The 13,987-nt window shown below is 42.1% G+C and overlaps 1 protein-coding gene across 1 annotated transcript in view; it reads right to left on the reverse strand.

Annotated features, from left to right (window-relative positions):
- Positions 1-6,196, reverse strand: part of LOC309616912 (uncharacterized protein) — a gene marked incomplete at its 3' end in the record, with an annotated part of 68,449 nt that extends 62,253 nt beyond the window's left edge. The window contains exon 1 of the mRNA XM_082368306.1: positions 5,924-6,196. The remainder of the gene's footprint in view (positions 1-5,923) is intronic.
- Between the last annotated feature and the right edge of the window lie 7,791 nt (positions 6,197-13,987).

The following is a 13,987-nucleotide window of genomic DNA, read 5'->3' on the forward strand; positions in this document are numbered from 1 at the left end:
AATACGTAGAGTATTACTTTCCATCATAGTTTATCATTTATCAATAACCAAACACTACACATATTTCTAGAGAGTATATTCTTACATTCTAAAAAGCGTGCCGGTATACTATTTCACAAACCTATTCCTGTTTCCCATCTTTAAAGTCAATAATGTCTTTCTCTTATGTATCTCCTTCCAAGGATTGTTATATAAGGTTAAGTAAGATATCCAATGTCAGAAATTTTAAGCTATCAAGAATAAAAGAACAATATAAGTGAAAAAATTATTATATGTGGTTTTCAAAATTCTCTTCCCTAGTTAGAAAGTAATTATATATTATATACTATTTTTTTCCAGATAGAAATAAGACCAATTCAAAGAGAGTCAGTGATTTACTAATTGTCAAAGCAGCCTTGAACTGATCCCCCTTGCTACAAGGAAGATGATATTTCTAAAACACGGCAGAAGAATTTACTCTGGGGTTCTAAAAATTGCATTAAAAGCTACCATGTAAAATTTTTAAATTATATCTTTTCAAAGCTTTAGCCAATTTCAAATGAATAGTGCTTGGAATTACGCATAGAAAACATGCTTAATAAAAATGTCATTCACTCTCAATGCTCTTTGTCCCACTCTTGGCCACATTTCAGAAGCAATTTATTACTCACATCCTAAAGGCATCATATATATATATATATATATATATATATATATATATATATATATATATGCACACATACATTTATTTATTTATTTATCATTCTATCAGCAAGTCTTCAGCAATATCCTTCAGGAGTTGCATATCATAAAGATCATCAACAGTCCTGTCATCCCCAAAAGCATAACATTAAACATACAGCATGTATCATAAACACTATAATTGCTTAAACTGGTCCCTTGCATCCTCAAAACAACATGTAAGCATAATGCAAAAAGGAACAGCACAATTTCTGTGAAAAAGCTGTGAGAATGGTGAAGCTAAGAGATGTACCCAGTGCCCGTCCATTTTAAATTCATACTTATTATACAGGAAGACATGCATTCAAAATCGTTGATTCTTTTGAAATTGGTTCTTAAGTCTCCTTGCACATGTGCCTGCATGCTGACTGGCAAATTCTCTTAAAATCCATAAGTTAAAATCCCACTTTTTCCTATTGTGCTTTTCACTTCAAAATGTCAACATAGTTTGGGTGTAGAGGAATTAATCCCATATATCCACAAAAGTCACATTTCCCCTTTGGTAACCATAGTTCTTGAACTGGGCCTTGTGTAAGGTGACCAAAAGACCAGATTCATGGAAGATCCTATGCATAGAATCAGAGAAATACTCAATAATGCAGCTGGAAGGAAACAGAGAGGATTTAGTCCAACCCGTTCATTCTAAAAGAGGTCTGGAGAAGAACGGGGAGTCCTAGGTCATAGATCGGCAAAACCAAAACCAGAAACTGGTCCAATGTACTTTGTAAGAAAACATGTAATTATTAAATAAGAATTGGGGATCCCTCTCTTCTGATCAACATTCTAAATCTCAGTCTTTAAAAAGGGGGCCAAAACTAAAGCAATTATTTTAATGCCATGTCCACACAATACTTTTGACCCGAATATCATGGTGATTTGGTGACTGCCTCACTCCTTTGCTTCTCAACTCTTGAAGGGATTTAACCTAATGGGGAGATTTAATCAGTTGGCCATCTTGCCCCTTATGTTCTTGTGAGTCCTTGGATGAGACACATAACCTTACTCAAATATAACAGAAGGATAACAATATACTTAACTAAACAATGTTATTTAATTACAAGAAAGGACTAAGCAGATACCATTTTAAAGTGCATTAAAATGTCAAGACTTAAAGGAAATGTAGAAAATTTCCATTTTACATCTTATATGTATGTCTCTTTGGGAGTGGGCGGGGCCACAAAATTTCCTTCAGTAAAACTACATGCAAAAGCAGTGCTTGTAACCAAGGAGTTTTGGTACTGTCTTCCATGTTGTACTGGTTTTAACTTCAGTAGGACTAGAGGCTCTAGCACTTTTATTTATACAAGTATCCACACGCTGTACCTTTTACAATAGCATCACAGTCTTCATTCTTATTCCCCCCGAGTTACGGATGACTGGGATCACTCCTGCCTGGTTCCCCAGTTCTGTTCAATCTTTTCCCCAACCAGATTCGTGTTTTCTTCACTTCTTAACTCCCCACCCAGATTACCCCTCTCTTTGGATTACTCTTCCAAGGCAACTCGGAGCGCCTCCCCCAAAGGCAGCTCCCCAGTGAGTAACAAGGCGGGTTGGGGGGAGTGTCTCGGAAGTGATCAAATACATGCAGATGAAGTCATACAGCTCACAGGAGAAGGCAGTGGCCACAGGTGCCAAATGCAGGCGACTACCCAAGCGCCGGACAGGGCAGTTGCGACAATGTGGGTCAGCAACCTCACTGCGTAACAATGTTGGGTGCGTAGAAATGACTCTTATTCACACGACTTGACCACACAACCTGTGTGTGGTCTCAAAGTATAGGCGCCAGACCTAATGATTTATGTGGGGGGGGGGCATATCTGTCCTCCTTTTAAACTACGAAATTAATCTAAAAAAAAAATGGATTGACAACATTGAAGACAACACCTCTGAGTACTGAGAAAGACACGATGTAGAAAATAGTGATACAAGCGTTAACACAAATCTGCCTGCAAGGAAATAACTGGCATTTCAATCAAATATTCTCTCCAAACAAGACGGTAAGTGGGGTGTCGGGGTGCTCCTACCTTTGACCTCATAAAACCAGTAAGATATTCATAACCCAACCAAAAGGTGACCCATGGAAGAGATTTTAAAAATGTTCTCCCTTTATAGATATGTGTCCTTGTTGGTAGGGATGGGCAAAGCCATTTCATTACACTACTATCTTTGCAATTCCAAGATGACAGTGATAACGGTGGAGTGGCCTGCAGCTAAGTGTTTCGTATCAACTGGAAGAACTATGGAACAAGTACAGTGAGACAAGAGCCTCACTAACCACATGTCCCCCGCCCATGCGCATCTGGTTTAACAGTGCACAGAGGCTATAGCTAACGTGAATCACCCAGATAATGACAGTTATATAGGCTGGCTCACAATGAGTGTGAACTTGTTTAATAGTACAAGTGTAAAAGGGTTAGCAGACGTTATTTGTGTCTCTGTTGTATTGTGCGGAGGAGGGTGGGGGGAAAGAGAGAGAGGGAATTTTCTGCTGTCTTTGGAAACACTGGACTCCATGGGAGTAGGAATGCTACCAGCAGAATGCAAGTTGGCCAGGGCAAGAAGAACTCAACCACAAAGGCAAAAAGACAGTTAGCTTATGCCTAGTTACAAACTTCAGGTCAATGACTTATACAACTTTAGGCCCTGCATTATCGTATCTGCATGCTGTTCAATGTATATTATCAATCTTATAACTACTAATTTGTTTATGCAGTTAACGTTGATTCTACCACCAAGATTGCAAGCTCCCTGAGAGCAAGGGTGCATCTGCCTTGTTCTTTCCTACATCCTCAGTGCTCAGCAAGGTGCCTGATACATAGCAAGTGCTCCTAAAATACTACTTGAATAAACAAATGAATACACGAATGAATTCATGCAAATTCATGTTGTGACAAATGTTTGCCACGTTTGTGCCTTGAGCAGGGCTGAGTGTGCTGTTATAACAGAGCACAGCAAAAAGAACTCCAAAAGGTGCCTATCTTTGGCTGGCCCAATGCTGGGGTACGCAAAGTCAAGTGTGGAGGCCAGGTAAGGGTGGCTGGCATAACGACTGACACGCAGGGCACTCTGAACCCCAGGGTGTGATCCAGATGCAACCACAGCTGCATTGAGCCCCCTCAGATCGGTGCTGATCTTTCCCGGGCTTTAGTGCCCTCATTTAAAACTTGAGGAATAACCTTTCTTTTCCCTTGCAGTTCTGAAATTCTAACCATTTAGGAAGATATCTGGACCCTGAAATCTTGCCAGAGACAAACCATGGTAAGACCTTCTGCTTACAAAGTAGAAAACAATTAATTTCTAAACTATGAAGTTCCGTTCTTGTTCAATGAAACATTTTTTGGGGGTAGGGGTGGCTTCTTGCCAGATCCAAGCCGGTTAATACCTTCCCTTCATCCTTTCCCACACCCAGAAGTCAGGTTCTCTAGGCCTCAATGGGAAGAACATAAATATTCTCAACCAGGGCTGGCGCTTTGCTTCAATCTCTAGCTATCACAGGGAGTCGGTCTGATAAACATTTGCAGTTAGAATGGAAGGAAGCACAGCCTCCCAGACTTTTACAGATTTTTTTTTTTTTTTTTTTTTTGGACAAGTAGCAGAGTCACAGAAAACCTAGAATTAGGTAAGAAAGCAAAATTCCTTCAGAGAATTCAAAGAGAGCTACAACTGAGAGCCTTGAAACAATCACTGTTATAAGAACTGAGGAAGGGAAACCCACAATTCAAGAAAATAAGCAGACATTTTTTTTTCTTAAAAAAATTTTTTATCTGACTATTAGGCACCGATTTTAGTCCTCTACTCCCATCTCTCAAGATGTCACTTTAAAAAGCAAAGGTTTTATCCACAAAACCACCAGCGAGTAAACAGCCTTCACATTCTTACCCTCACGCACACAGTAAGATATTTACTCTCTGATAAACAGCAATTGTAAATAAATCTTGTTTAATCTCTAAAAGCCAAAATAAAAATCTTTAACCTCCAAGGTAGAGTTTATAGATGTGCCTGTATGCCCTGCCAGCGCCAGAAAACACAAGGTCTTGAATAAACTCCTATAACGGGAGGCATATTTTCTGTCTCAAGCATCTTACATTGACCTTCTTTTTAAAAAAAATATGTACCAAGGAGGAGGAAAGGGGAAAACCCAACCCCTCCCACCCCATTCTCTGTACAAATCGGCCAATAAATCTAACGAAAAGACACAAGAGAAAAGGACAGAAGCCAACAGGTGGAAAAAGGCTTTTTGTTTCCTTAGAAATGCTCAGACACTTGATCTGTGTTCCCCGGTCTATTTGTCTCAGGGTGTCTTAATGATGGTTTTATTATCGTGATGATGATGATCAAGAACAATGATAACACTTCTACTTTGTGATTCCACAGCATTTCTAGCTCGAAGCTTTCTCCACGCGTTTGAGACAGAATGGTTATGTGTTCCGTTTTACCAAATCCCAGGGAGGCATGCAGCACCCTTGGTCGGCTCTCTGGATTTTACAGCCGGGGAAACTGAGGCACGGGGCAGCCCACAGCTGCTTCACGGTCCCTACCACCAGAGAAATCCCTGAGACGGGAAAAGTTTCTGGATTGTCTGGCGGCAGAGTTCTCTTGCCCTCCCTCCTAGCCTGCCATGCCGCTCTTTCTCGGAGCGTCTGGGCTCGGGTGGTAAGGATTGGGGTACCTCCCCTTCACGACGAGCCACGCCAGGGCAGGGTGTGGGAAGTGCACACACGCACACGCACACAGGCACACTCGCACACACAAAGCTCCGTGCAATCTCTGCAGGCACTCGGCAGAGCCTCAGACGGCCCTTGCTCAGCCTGAGAAGGCACAGCTCAAGCTTGCAAGGAGGCCTCCTTGGGCTCCGGGCTGGGGCTGCTCTGAACGAGGGCTCTGCCCTTCTCTCGCTCTCTTTCAGGCTGCTCTCTCTCTCTTTTTTTCCCCTTCACACCCTCCACCCTCACACCCTCCTCCCATCCCTCTCCATCCACCCCTTCTCCCCCAACAACCCAGAGGCACAGATCGTGTTACTGGGGTTCCCTAGAAAGAGGGGCCATCCCCAGCCCTGAGTGCCTGCGAAGACTTCCAGGGGCAAGGCTAGAGCTCCAATTGCAGGACCCCAGCGCTCGTCCTGAGCAGCGCAGAAATGAGACCCCGACTTCCAGGCACGGGCGAACCAGCCTGCCACAGAAGAAGGAATTGTTAGGGCTCTTACCTTTTTTATGAGGAGAAATTCTGGAGAATCATTTCAGAAACTGAGGGGGGAAAGTGAATGAAGACAAAAAAGACCCTTTTCCTGCAATCCCTGGCCTCCTGGTATCAAGACACTAGGACAACATCAAAGCAACTTAGGGGGAACACTTTAGGGGCCTATTGTCTGCTCTGGTCTGATCTGTTTTTCTTCTGACTCCCCCTCTTGCTGCGGTGACACTTGGTACGGCCCAGGCATTCATGCCAAGTAGCTTTCACACATGGAAGCTTGTCTCAAGCAATTGCTGACAAGCCACAAACAAGACATTCTCCCTCCCTTCTCCGCGCCCCCCCTCCTCCCCCCTCCACCTTTTCCTCCCCCCCCCCAACCCCCGTCTCCCCTCCTCCTTTCTTCTGAATGCAAACTAAAACTCTCCAGTGACAGGCAGGCTCGCAGGCTTGGCCTAGCTGCGCACGCAGACACACACACACACACACACACACACACACACACACACACACTCTCTCTCTCTCTCTCTCTCTCTTTCTCTCTCTCTCTCTCTCTCTCTCACGCAAGCAGCTCAGCTAGTTGCTGCTGCACTGGTGGAGTTAAGAGACAGGAAAAAGCCTAGGCTGAGTTGGGGGCAGGGAGAGAAAGCGAGAGGGAGAGCGGGAGAGCAGCCTCCTGTGTCCTGGTAAAATGGCAGAAGAGAGGTGAGCCCTCTGCAAAAACAGCAGAGGCCACTCACGTGTGCACACAGACACACACTGGGAGGCAGTCTGAGCTCCAGGAAGAGTGAAATCAATGACTCCACGAAGGAAAAAGCCTTGTCCCGTCAGCTGCAGCTTGGGGGAGTGGGGAGATAAGAGAGTGGGTGGACCCAGGGCTGGGGTTTCTGTTGAATGTTTAGGTGGTTTTCTTCTTCACAGTAGAAAAAAAAATGTGTTCCCTAAGGATCTAGTCTTTCTTCACTGCATAATGGAGTCTAGAACTGAGCTACTAGTTAAAATAAAACCAGGAAATGCGGTAAATGTGTGAGTAAACTTAACTGTGGGTTCAACTTGTACCCAAGATATTTTTAAGTGGAATTAAAAAAAATTTTTTTTTTTTAGCAGGAACCCTAGAGAGCAGTAGCAAGGAGAGTAGTAACAAGTAGTATAAACTCTGGGAGCTGTGAAGTGTGATGCTAAAGTTACTGATTGCCAGGCTGCTGGAATTTATGGAGGGTGGGCACTGAGAGTTGGAGGGGGGAAGGGTGAGTCTCTGTGAGCAGTTTTCGAGGAATGAGGGGGGAATGAGGTAGGATAATGAACATGGCAAGAAGCAAGCAGGAATTTGATTGGTGTGGAGGGAGGAGGAAGGTGGGGGTGTAAAGGAGGGAAGAGAAAGAGAGGAGGAGAATAACCACCGCATTAAAAATGAAGAAGAAAAATGGCAGCCCAGAGATTGAAACATGCGGAGTAAATGAGATGGCAAAAGAAGGCATAAAACGTGAGCAAAAAGGAGCACAAAGGATGTGCAAATTTGCAGATGGCATGAAGTCAGGAGGGCCAATCGAGATCAAGAAGAAGGACGGGATGATTATGTGACATTCATATTTTTAGCCAGTTGTGGAGTTATAAACCTGACAAGGTCTTCTTCGCCTGGGCCGGGATGGTTACCCTTCTACAAGCAAGACCTGAATGGAAGCTCAGCTCCTAAGTGGAGCTACCAGATCTGTGTTTTGCAGGAAGGTTATTTATATTCCAGTCCTCTGACGCTTCCTCTACAAAATGCAAATTATGTCAACACACAACACTCATTCCTTCGTTGGGGTACAATAAAGAATAAATTATGACTTTTTACATTTAATACTAGCTAAATGGCTCGTCACTACCTAAAACTCACCACATCAGACACATCCTTGTTCCTGCTACCTTTTCCCCTTAGTTTGCTTCTCCATTATGGCTGATGCCTAGAACTGTCTGTTCTGACCCATATTCACGATAATAATGGTGATGATAATGAAAATAATTCCTTTTGATTGAGTATTTACTTGATTCTCAGCATTTTCCAAGCATTTTTTACCATGAAGTCATTTCTATTAAGACCATCTCTATCTACAGATGATAAAAAATGAGGCACAGAGAGGTTAAATAACTTGCCTGAGGTCCCACAGCAAGGTAAAGATGGAGCTGAAATCAGACTCAGGTCTGTGTGATTCTAAAGCTCCAGCATTTACCCACCATTTTATGTCCTCTGACCTGAGTAGCACAGGTTCTCCATGGCACCCCAAGTCCACTCAGCCATATAAGTGCACGGTTTCTTTCTGCACCCCAGAGCTAGGTTTGGATCCTCTCACTTTGAGCCAGGGGACCTTCTGACCTCTCCTTAATGGGCTACTGATTCACCATCCACTTCCAAGTGGTGGTGACTCACTATATACAATGAGGCCTCCTAGTCAAGAATTGCACAAAGGGTCAACTTGACCTTTAATGACTGTATGATTTACGGATTGCCAGGCAATGGAGAAAGGCAGCTAAGACCAGAAAGGCTTCCCTTCCTTAAAAAAATTTACAAAGCAAACTAAGAGCACCCACAAGGTGTTGATGGTAATGACGATGATGACGAGAGCTAACATGTATTAAGCAGGTATCTATATTAAACAACCCCATAAAGTATAAACTATTATTGCTCCCATTTTCCAGAAGAAGAAGCTGAGGCACAGAGGTTCAGTAACCTGCTACGTTCGCTCAGTCAGGAAGTGCTAGCTGAGCTATGGTCCCAGGCAGCCTGCCTCCCCAGAGACCGTGCTCTCCCCCACTCTGCTGTACTGCTGAGGGAGTGAAAAGAGTAGTTCCAATTATTAGAGTGAAAATCTAAGCGCTCAGTGAGAGAAAGAGGAGAGAGGCAATAATAATCCTCATATTTTCACATGTTCTCCATGAGTAGCTAATGAAGAAGAAAGCATGTACCAGGGCCCCCAAACAGCCCCAGTTTTCTAATTCCTCCACAGTCCCACTTGGCAGAGGACAGAGAATCTCCAGCCTCTGGGTCAGAGCATGTTGGTAGGAAGAGCAGGTCAGACTCTCTTGCCCCCAGCAGTGATGGCTTCTACCTGCCAACTCCAAAGAGGGAAAAGAGAATCCAAGTGGATAAGTGAACAAGGTCAATCATGAGTGTTTCTAAGTTTATTCTGCAAGACTTCTGAATGTTAAGCATGGAGTGTAGAAGAAATTACCCTAGATTCTTGGGCAGAAGACCTCGTGCCAATTCTACCACTCATCAAGCCCTTGTCCCTGAGCTTTGTTTCCTCAATTATAAAATGAGCTAATGACATTAGCTCTAGAACCCTCTCCAGCACTGAAATGCCATCATTCTAATAATTGTCCAGTTGATGAGGAAAAGATTAGCAGCCAAGGTAGCTGATGAGATGTGTGTTTATGTGCATGTGTGCGTATGTGTACTGGAGAGGTTGGTGGCATAAAAGGATAGGGCAAGAAAGACCCTTGTTGGGCTGGTCTCCCCATATTATGGCACATCACTTCCAAAATACCTTCTACATAGTATCTATTTTCACTTTGTTTTGTTCCATTGCTAGAATTTCCACCAATTACAAATGTACATGCAAAACTAATAATCTTTTTTTTAATTGAGGTATAATTGATTTACAGTGTTGTGCCGATCCCTGCTGTACAGCAGAGTGACTCGATTTTATACATATGTACGTTCTTTTTTAAATATTCTTTTCCATTATGGTTTATCCCAGGAGATTGGATATAGTTCCCTGTGCTATACCGTAAGACCTTGTTGTTTATCCATTCTAAATGTAATAGTTTGCATCTACCAACCCCAAATTCCCAGTCCATTCCTCTCCCTCCACCCTTCCCCCTTGGCAACCGCAAGTCTGATCTCTACGTCTGTGAGTCTAAAACTAATAATCTTTTTAAAAAGCAAAACTCTAGAGGGAATAAGGAAAATCAGTCTCTTATACTTCAGTGTGAATTATTTCATTAGGCTGCTTTCCTCCAAACACCTAGTTCATATCCAACAGCCATTTAGATTGGAAGGTGAAGTGGAAAGACGAGGGGAGGGGCAGGTAGTTAGTTTTAGAATTTAGAGGACTCCTTGGTGTAAGGAAGGCCTGATCTGGAGGTTGCTCAGAGCAAGAGAAGATAAAGGGGCATGAAGAGATGGCATAAACTATGAGAAAGAGAGGAAATACTAAAAGCAAATAGTCTGTTTCAAAATTACTTCTGGGGCAAGCCTGGAGTTAAAGGAGGGAGAAGGACTTTGCTTTATCTCCCTCTACACTCTTTACCCCCCTTTCCCTGCATCTGGCACATACTTATGATAGGTTCCTCTGGGGTCATTGTGGGGCTTAAGTTCCATCTAAAAGATGGTTTTTATGAAGGAAAAATGCTCAGCTTTCCAAACATCCAACTTACAAATTCACCCTAAAACACCCAGCCCATTCATAATTTGATATCTATCTATATGTGTATGATTCATAATAGATATCTACATGATATCTATCAATACATTTAACTGTGGGGAAAAAAATGTGGGAGTCAGGAAAAAGAGGATTTTCTCTTCACATTTCTCAAAGGTGAATTGTCTGACGTAAAGGAGAGAATCAAGAAACAAGTTTCAAGATTTACTAAGATAAAGCAGCAATTTAGAGGCAGGAAAGTTTAGAACTCAATCTAGAAATAGCCACCTCTTCTAATAATAATTTAAACTAATTATATAAAAATATACCCCCCCCATGATTAGAAGGCAGTGAAGTTTCTGTGCTCTGGCATTAAAAGATCTGAGTTCCCATATCAGTGTGCTTATAAGCTAAATGACCTTGGCCAAGTCTTTTAACCTTTCTGAGCCACAGTTTTATGATACTTCACATGATATCATGAAGTAATGATCTACTATGTCAATGAGCTTTATAACGAGTAAAGTGCTATACAAATTTTTGCTGGTAATATGTAATAACATGTAATAAGAATAAGAGAACTAACTATGTGCCAGGCATGCTCTTTTCCTGCATTATCGCATTTAATCCTCATAACTCACTTTATGAGTAGAGTTCTACGATAGGGACACAATATAGTGTGGTGTTTATATATTTGGTCTCTAGAGCCAGACATGGCATTGAGTTACAGACTCTGCTACTCTGTGATTTTGGACAAATTACTCAACCTTTTTGAGTTTCAATTTCTTCATTTGTAAATGAGGATATTAATAGTACCTTCCTCATAGGATTATTTTGAGGATGAAATGAGATAATGAATGCATGTGACATAATTAGCACAGTGCCCAGCCCATAACAAGTAATCAACAAATGTTAGATGTTATATTAGTTCTCATTTTACAGACTTGCTGAGATTAAGTGCTTTGCCCAAGGTCACACAGCTCATAAATATAAGGGGCCCAAAATGTGGTTCTGTTTGATCCAAAGCTCCTGTTCTTTTATATTGTCTATCTCACCATCGACTTTTTTGAACCACAGATAATTGAAAGGACATACTAATTGCATCATCATTTGTTTTACCTTTATTAGCTTCCCACTTGAACTATTAGTCTGCAAACATAAGCACTCAGGGAAAATATTTTCCAGACAGAACATCTTAGAGAAATAATGTTATCATTTAAAAATACTACTTGAAAAGATCCCTCAAAGTAATCCAGAGTAGAGTTCAAGCATCTCAGAAAAGTACTGTGACAAATCATGTTTTAGAAATTAAAAATTATTAGTTTAAAATTTTCTTTCTTTCTCTTTTTTTTTTTTTTTCCAGCCGTGCCACGCAGCTTGCTGGATCTTAGTTCCCCGACCAGAGATTGAACCTGGGCCCTTGGCAGTGAATGTGCGGAGTCCTAACCACTGGACTGCCAGGGAATTCCCTCATCATCTTTTCTTAGCTAAGCTTCAGGTCAATAAAGAGCATTTAGTGGCCAAAAGCTACAGTATAGAAGAAAGAAAAATAAGGTATCCAGGTAATCCACAAACTATAATATGCCTCCCCCCAAACTTTAAGAGATGGGTAGAAAATTGAGAACTACAATTTTTACAGGCCAGAAAAAAAAAAAAAAAGTTTAAAGGAACACAAGTTGAAATACACGTATTAACAAGAGATACACATTATTGAACTCTGAAGAGAGATAGCAGGTAAAAATAGACCGTCATTGTAGTGGGAAATAGAAATTCCTCTCTCCTTCAGAATAAATGAATATAGCTTCTTCATTCTTTTTAAACAACAATAAATCAGAAGAATGGACCCACATGTGGGTACGCTGAGAGGATAACCATTCTGGAAGTGACCAACAGATTAAATGCCCCAAGGTCTTAACGGCATTTTTTTTTTGTCCTTCTAAATGAATTAGAAACTTTAATTGTCAGAATCAGGAGAGTAATACAACCAGATTTTATACTTGAGACTATAAAAAGGATGTTGCACACCAAAAAGGACAACATAATTTACATGCTATTTGCTATAGTTACCAAAGGTTGTATATAAACATTTGTGAAAACACTACCTTTCAAAATAACTATGAATCGCAGAAGAAATTATCTATACCATTCTCAGAGGACTCTGGCTGTGGTAGGGCAGACATGAGAACTGGCCTGTGAATCAGATCAGGATGTTAACACCATTTTTTTTTTTTTTAACTTTTTTTTTTTTTTTTAAAGGAAAGGTTTGAACTTTTTTTTTTTTTTAATTTTTATTTATTTATTTATTTATTTTTGGCTGTGTTGGGTCTTCGTTTCTGTGCGTGGGCTTTCTCTAGTTGTGGCAAGTGGGGGCCACTCTTCATCACGGTGCGCGGGCCTCTCACTGTCGCGGCCTCTCTTGTTGCGGAGCACAGGCTCCAGACGCGCAGGCTCAGTAATTGTGGCTCACGGGCTTAGTTGCTCCGCGGCATGTGGGATCTTCCCAGACCAGGGCTCGAACCCGTGTCCCCTGCATTGGCAGGCAGATTCTCAACCACTGCGCCACCAGGGAAGCCCCCATTTTTTTAAAGTACAGTTATTTTATTTTATTTTTCTCCAGGCAACTTTCTGTAAAAGCTTTAATTGTTGCCAAAGACCCATGGGTGCTTTTAAAGGAGTCTGATTAGGTGATCAAGGATAGTCAGAGATCTGCTTGAGTTCATATGTATTTGATTTTATTTATAATTGTTATTTAAGTGGGGTAACTAATGATAAACTGAGTTCTATGCACTTCATGAGATGTGGCACATATGTATGTGCACACCCACACACAGTCCTCTTGGGAGAAAGATCAGCCTTGAACTACATTAAGTACCCCAACATTGAAAGTCTTAAATTGTCCGTTATGAACAAAGTATATATGTAATAATACAACTGGCATTTTAGTGGGACATAAAATCCATTTTGTCTTGTCTCCTCTCCCTTCTAATCAGGACGTAGAAGGGAGCTTAGAAGAGCCTGAGAAAGGCCTCAAGAATCAATGTCAGCCAAGGCAAGGAAGGCACAAACTAGAACGTGGTGCATTTGCCTTGGGCTGTGTCTGTAATGCCTCTTCCCTGAGATCAGCTTCTGCGTGAAGCTTGCAGCTCATCAGAGCAGAAAGAGGCAGCGGAGCTACGGGTGGGAGCAACTGGGTTTGGTAAACAATGAGCCAACTTCTCCCCCAAGGGAGCAGATCAGAGGAGAAATAATAAACGGTGGAGAGAAACTCTCCAGCAGTTACAAGTCAGCCAGGAAAGGGCCGCCTCTCCTGATTGACCTTGGCGGCTGCAGCGGCTGAGCTTCCCTGGCCTCAGTAAAAGGGCAGAGGGATTCAGGTAAGATCTGGGGCACTCAGCTGCTCCCAGGCCTGCTTAGAAGCCAGCATAGGCAGCAGCTACCTAGGCCACTAGCCACAGCTAAGTAATTCTCTGCTCAAACTGGCCTTGAGTTCACTTTGGGCTGACTCTGAGAGGGGTACATATAACAGGATTTCTTACTAGCCTTGGCTCCAGAGCTCAAGTTGTTCCACCCCGCAGAGCTGGAAGGAGATAATTGCTCTGAAACTATTACAGTTGCATTCATAGTACATCTGGACCTGAGGTTGTTTGACCTCTGAAAACCTGGAATGGAAATAATGCAAT

This window comes from Balaenoptera borealis (assembly GCF_965194805.1).
Source record: "Balaenoptera borealis genome assembly, chromosome: 1".
NCBI classification, from domain to species: Eukaryota; Metazoa; Chordata; class Mammalia; order Artiodactyla; family Balaenopteridae; genus Balaenoptera; species Balaenoptera borealis.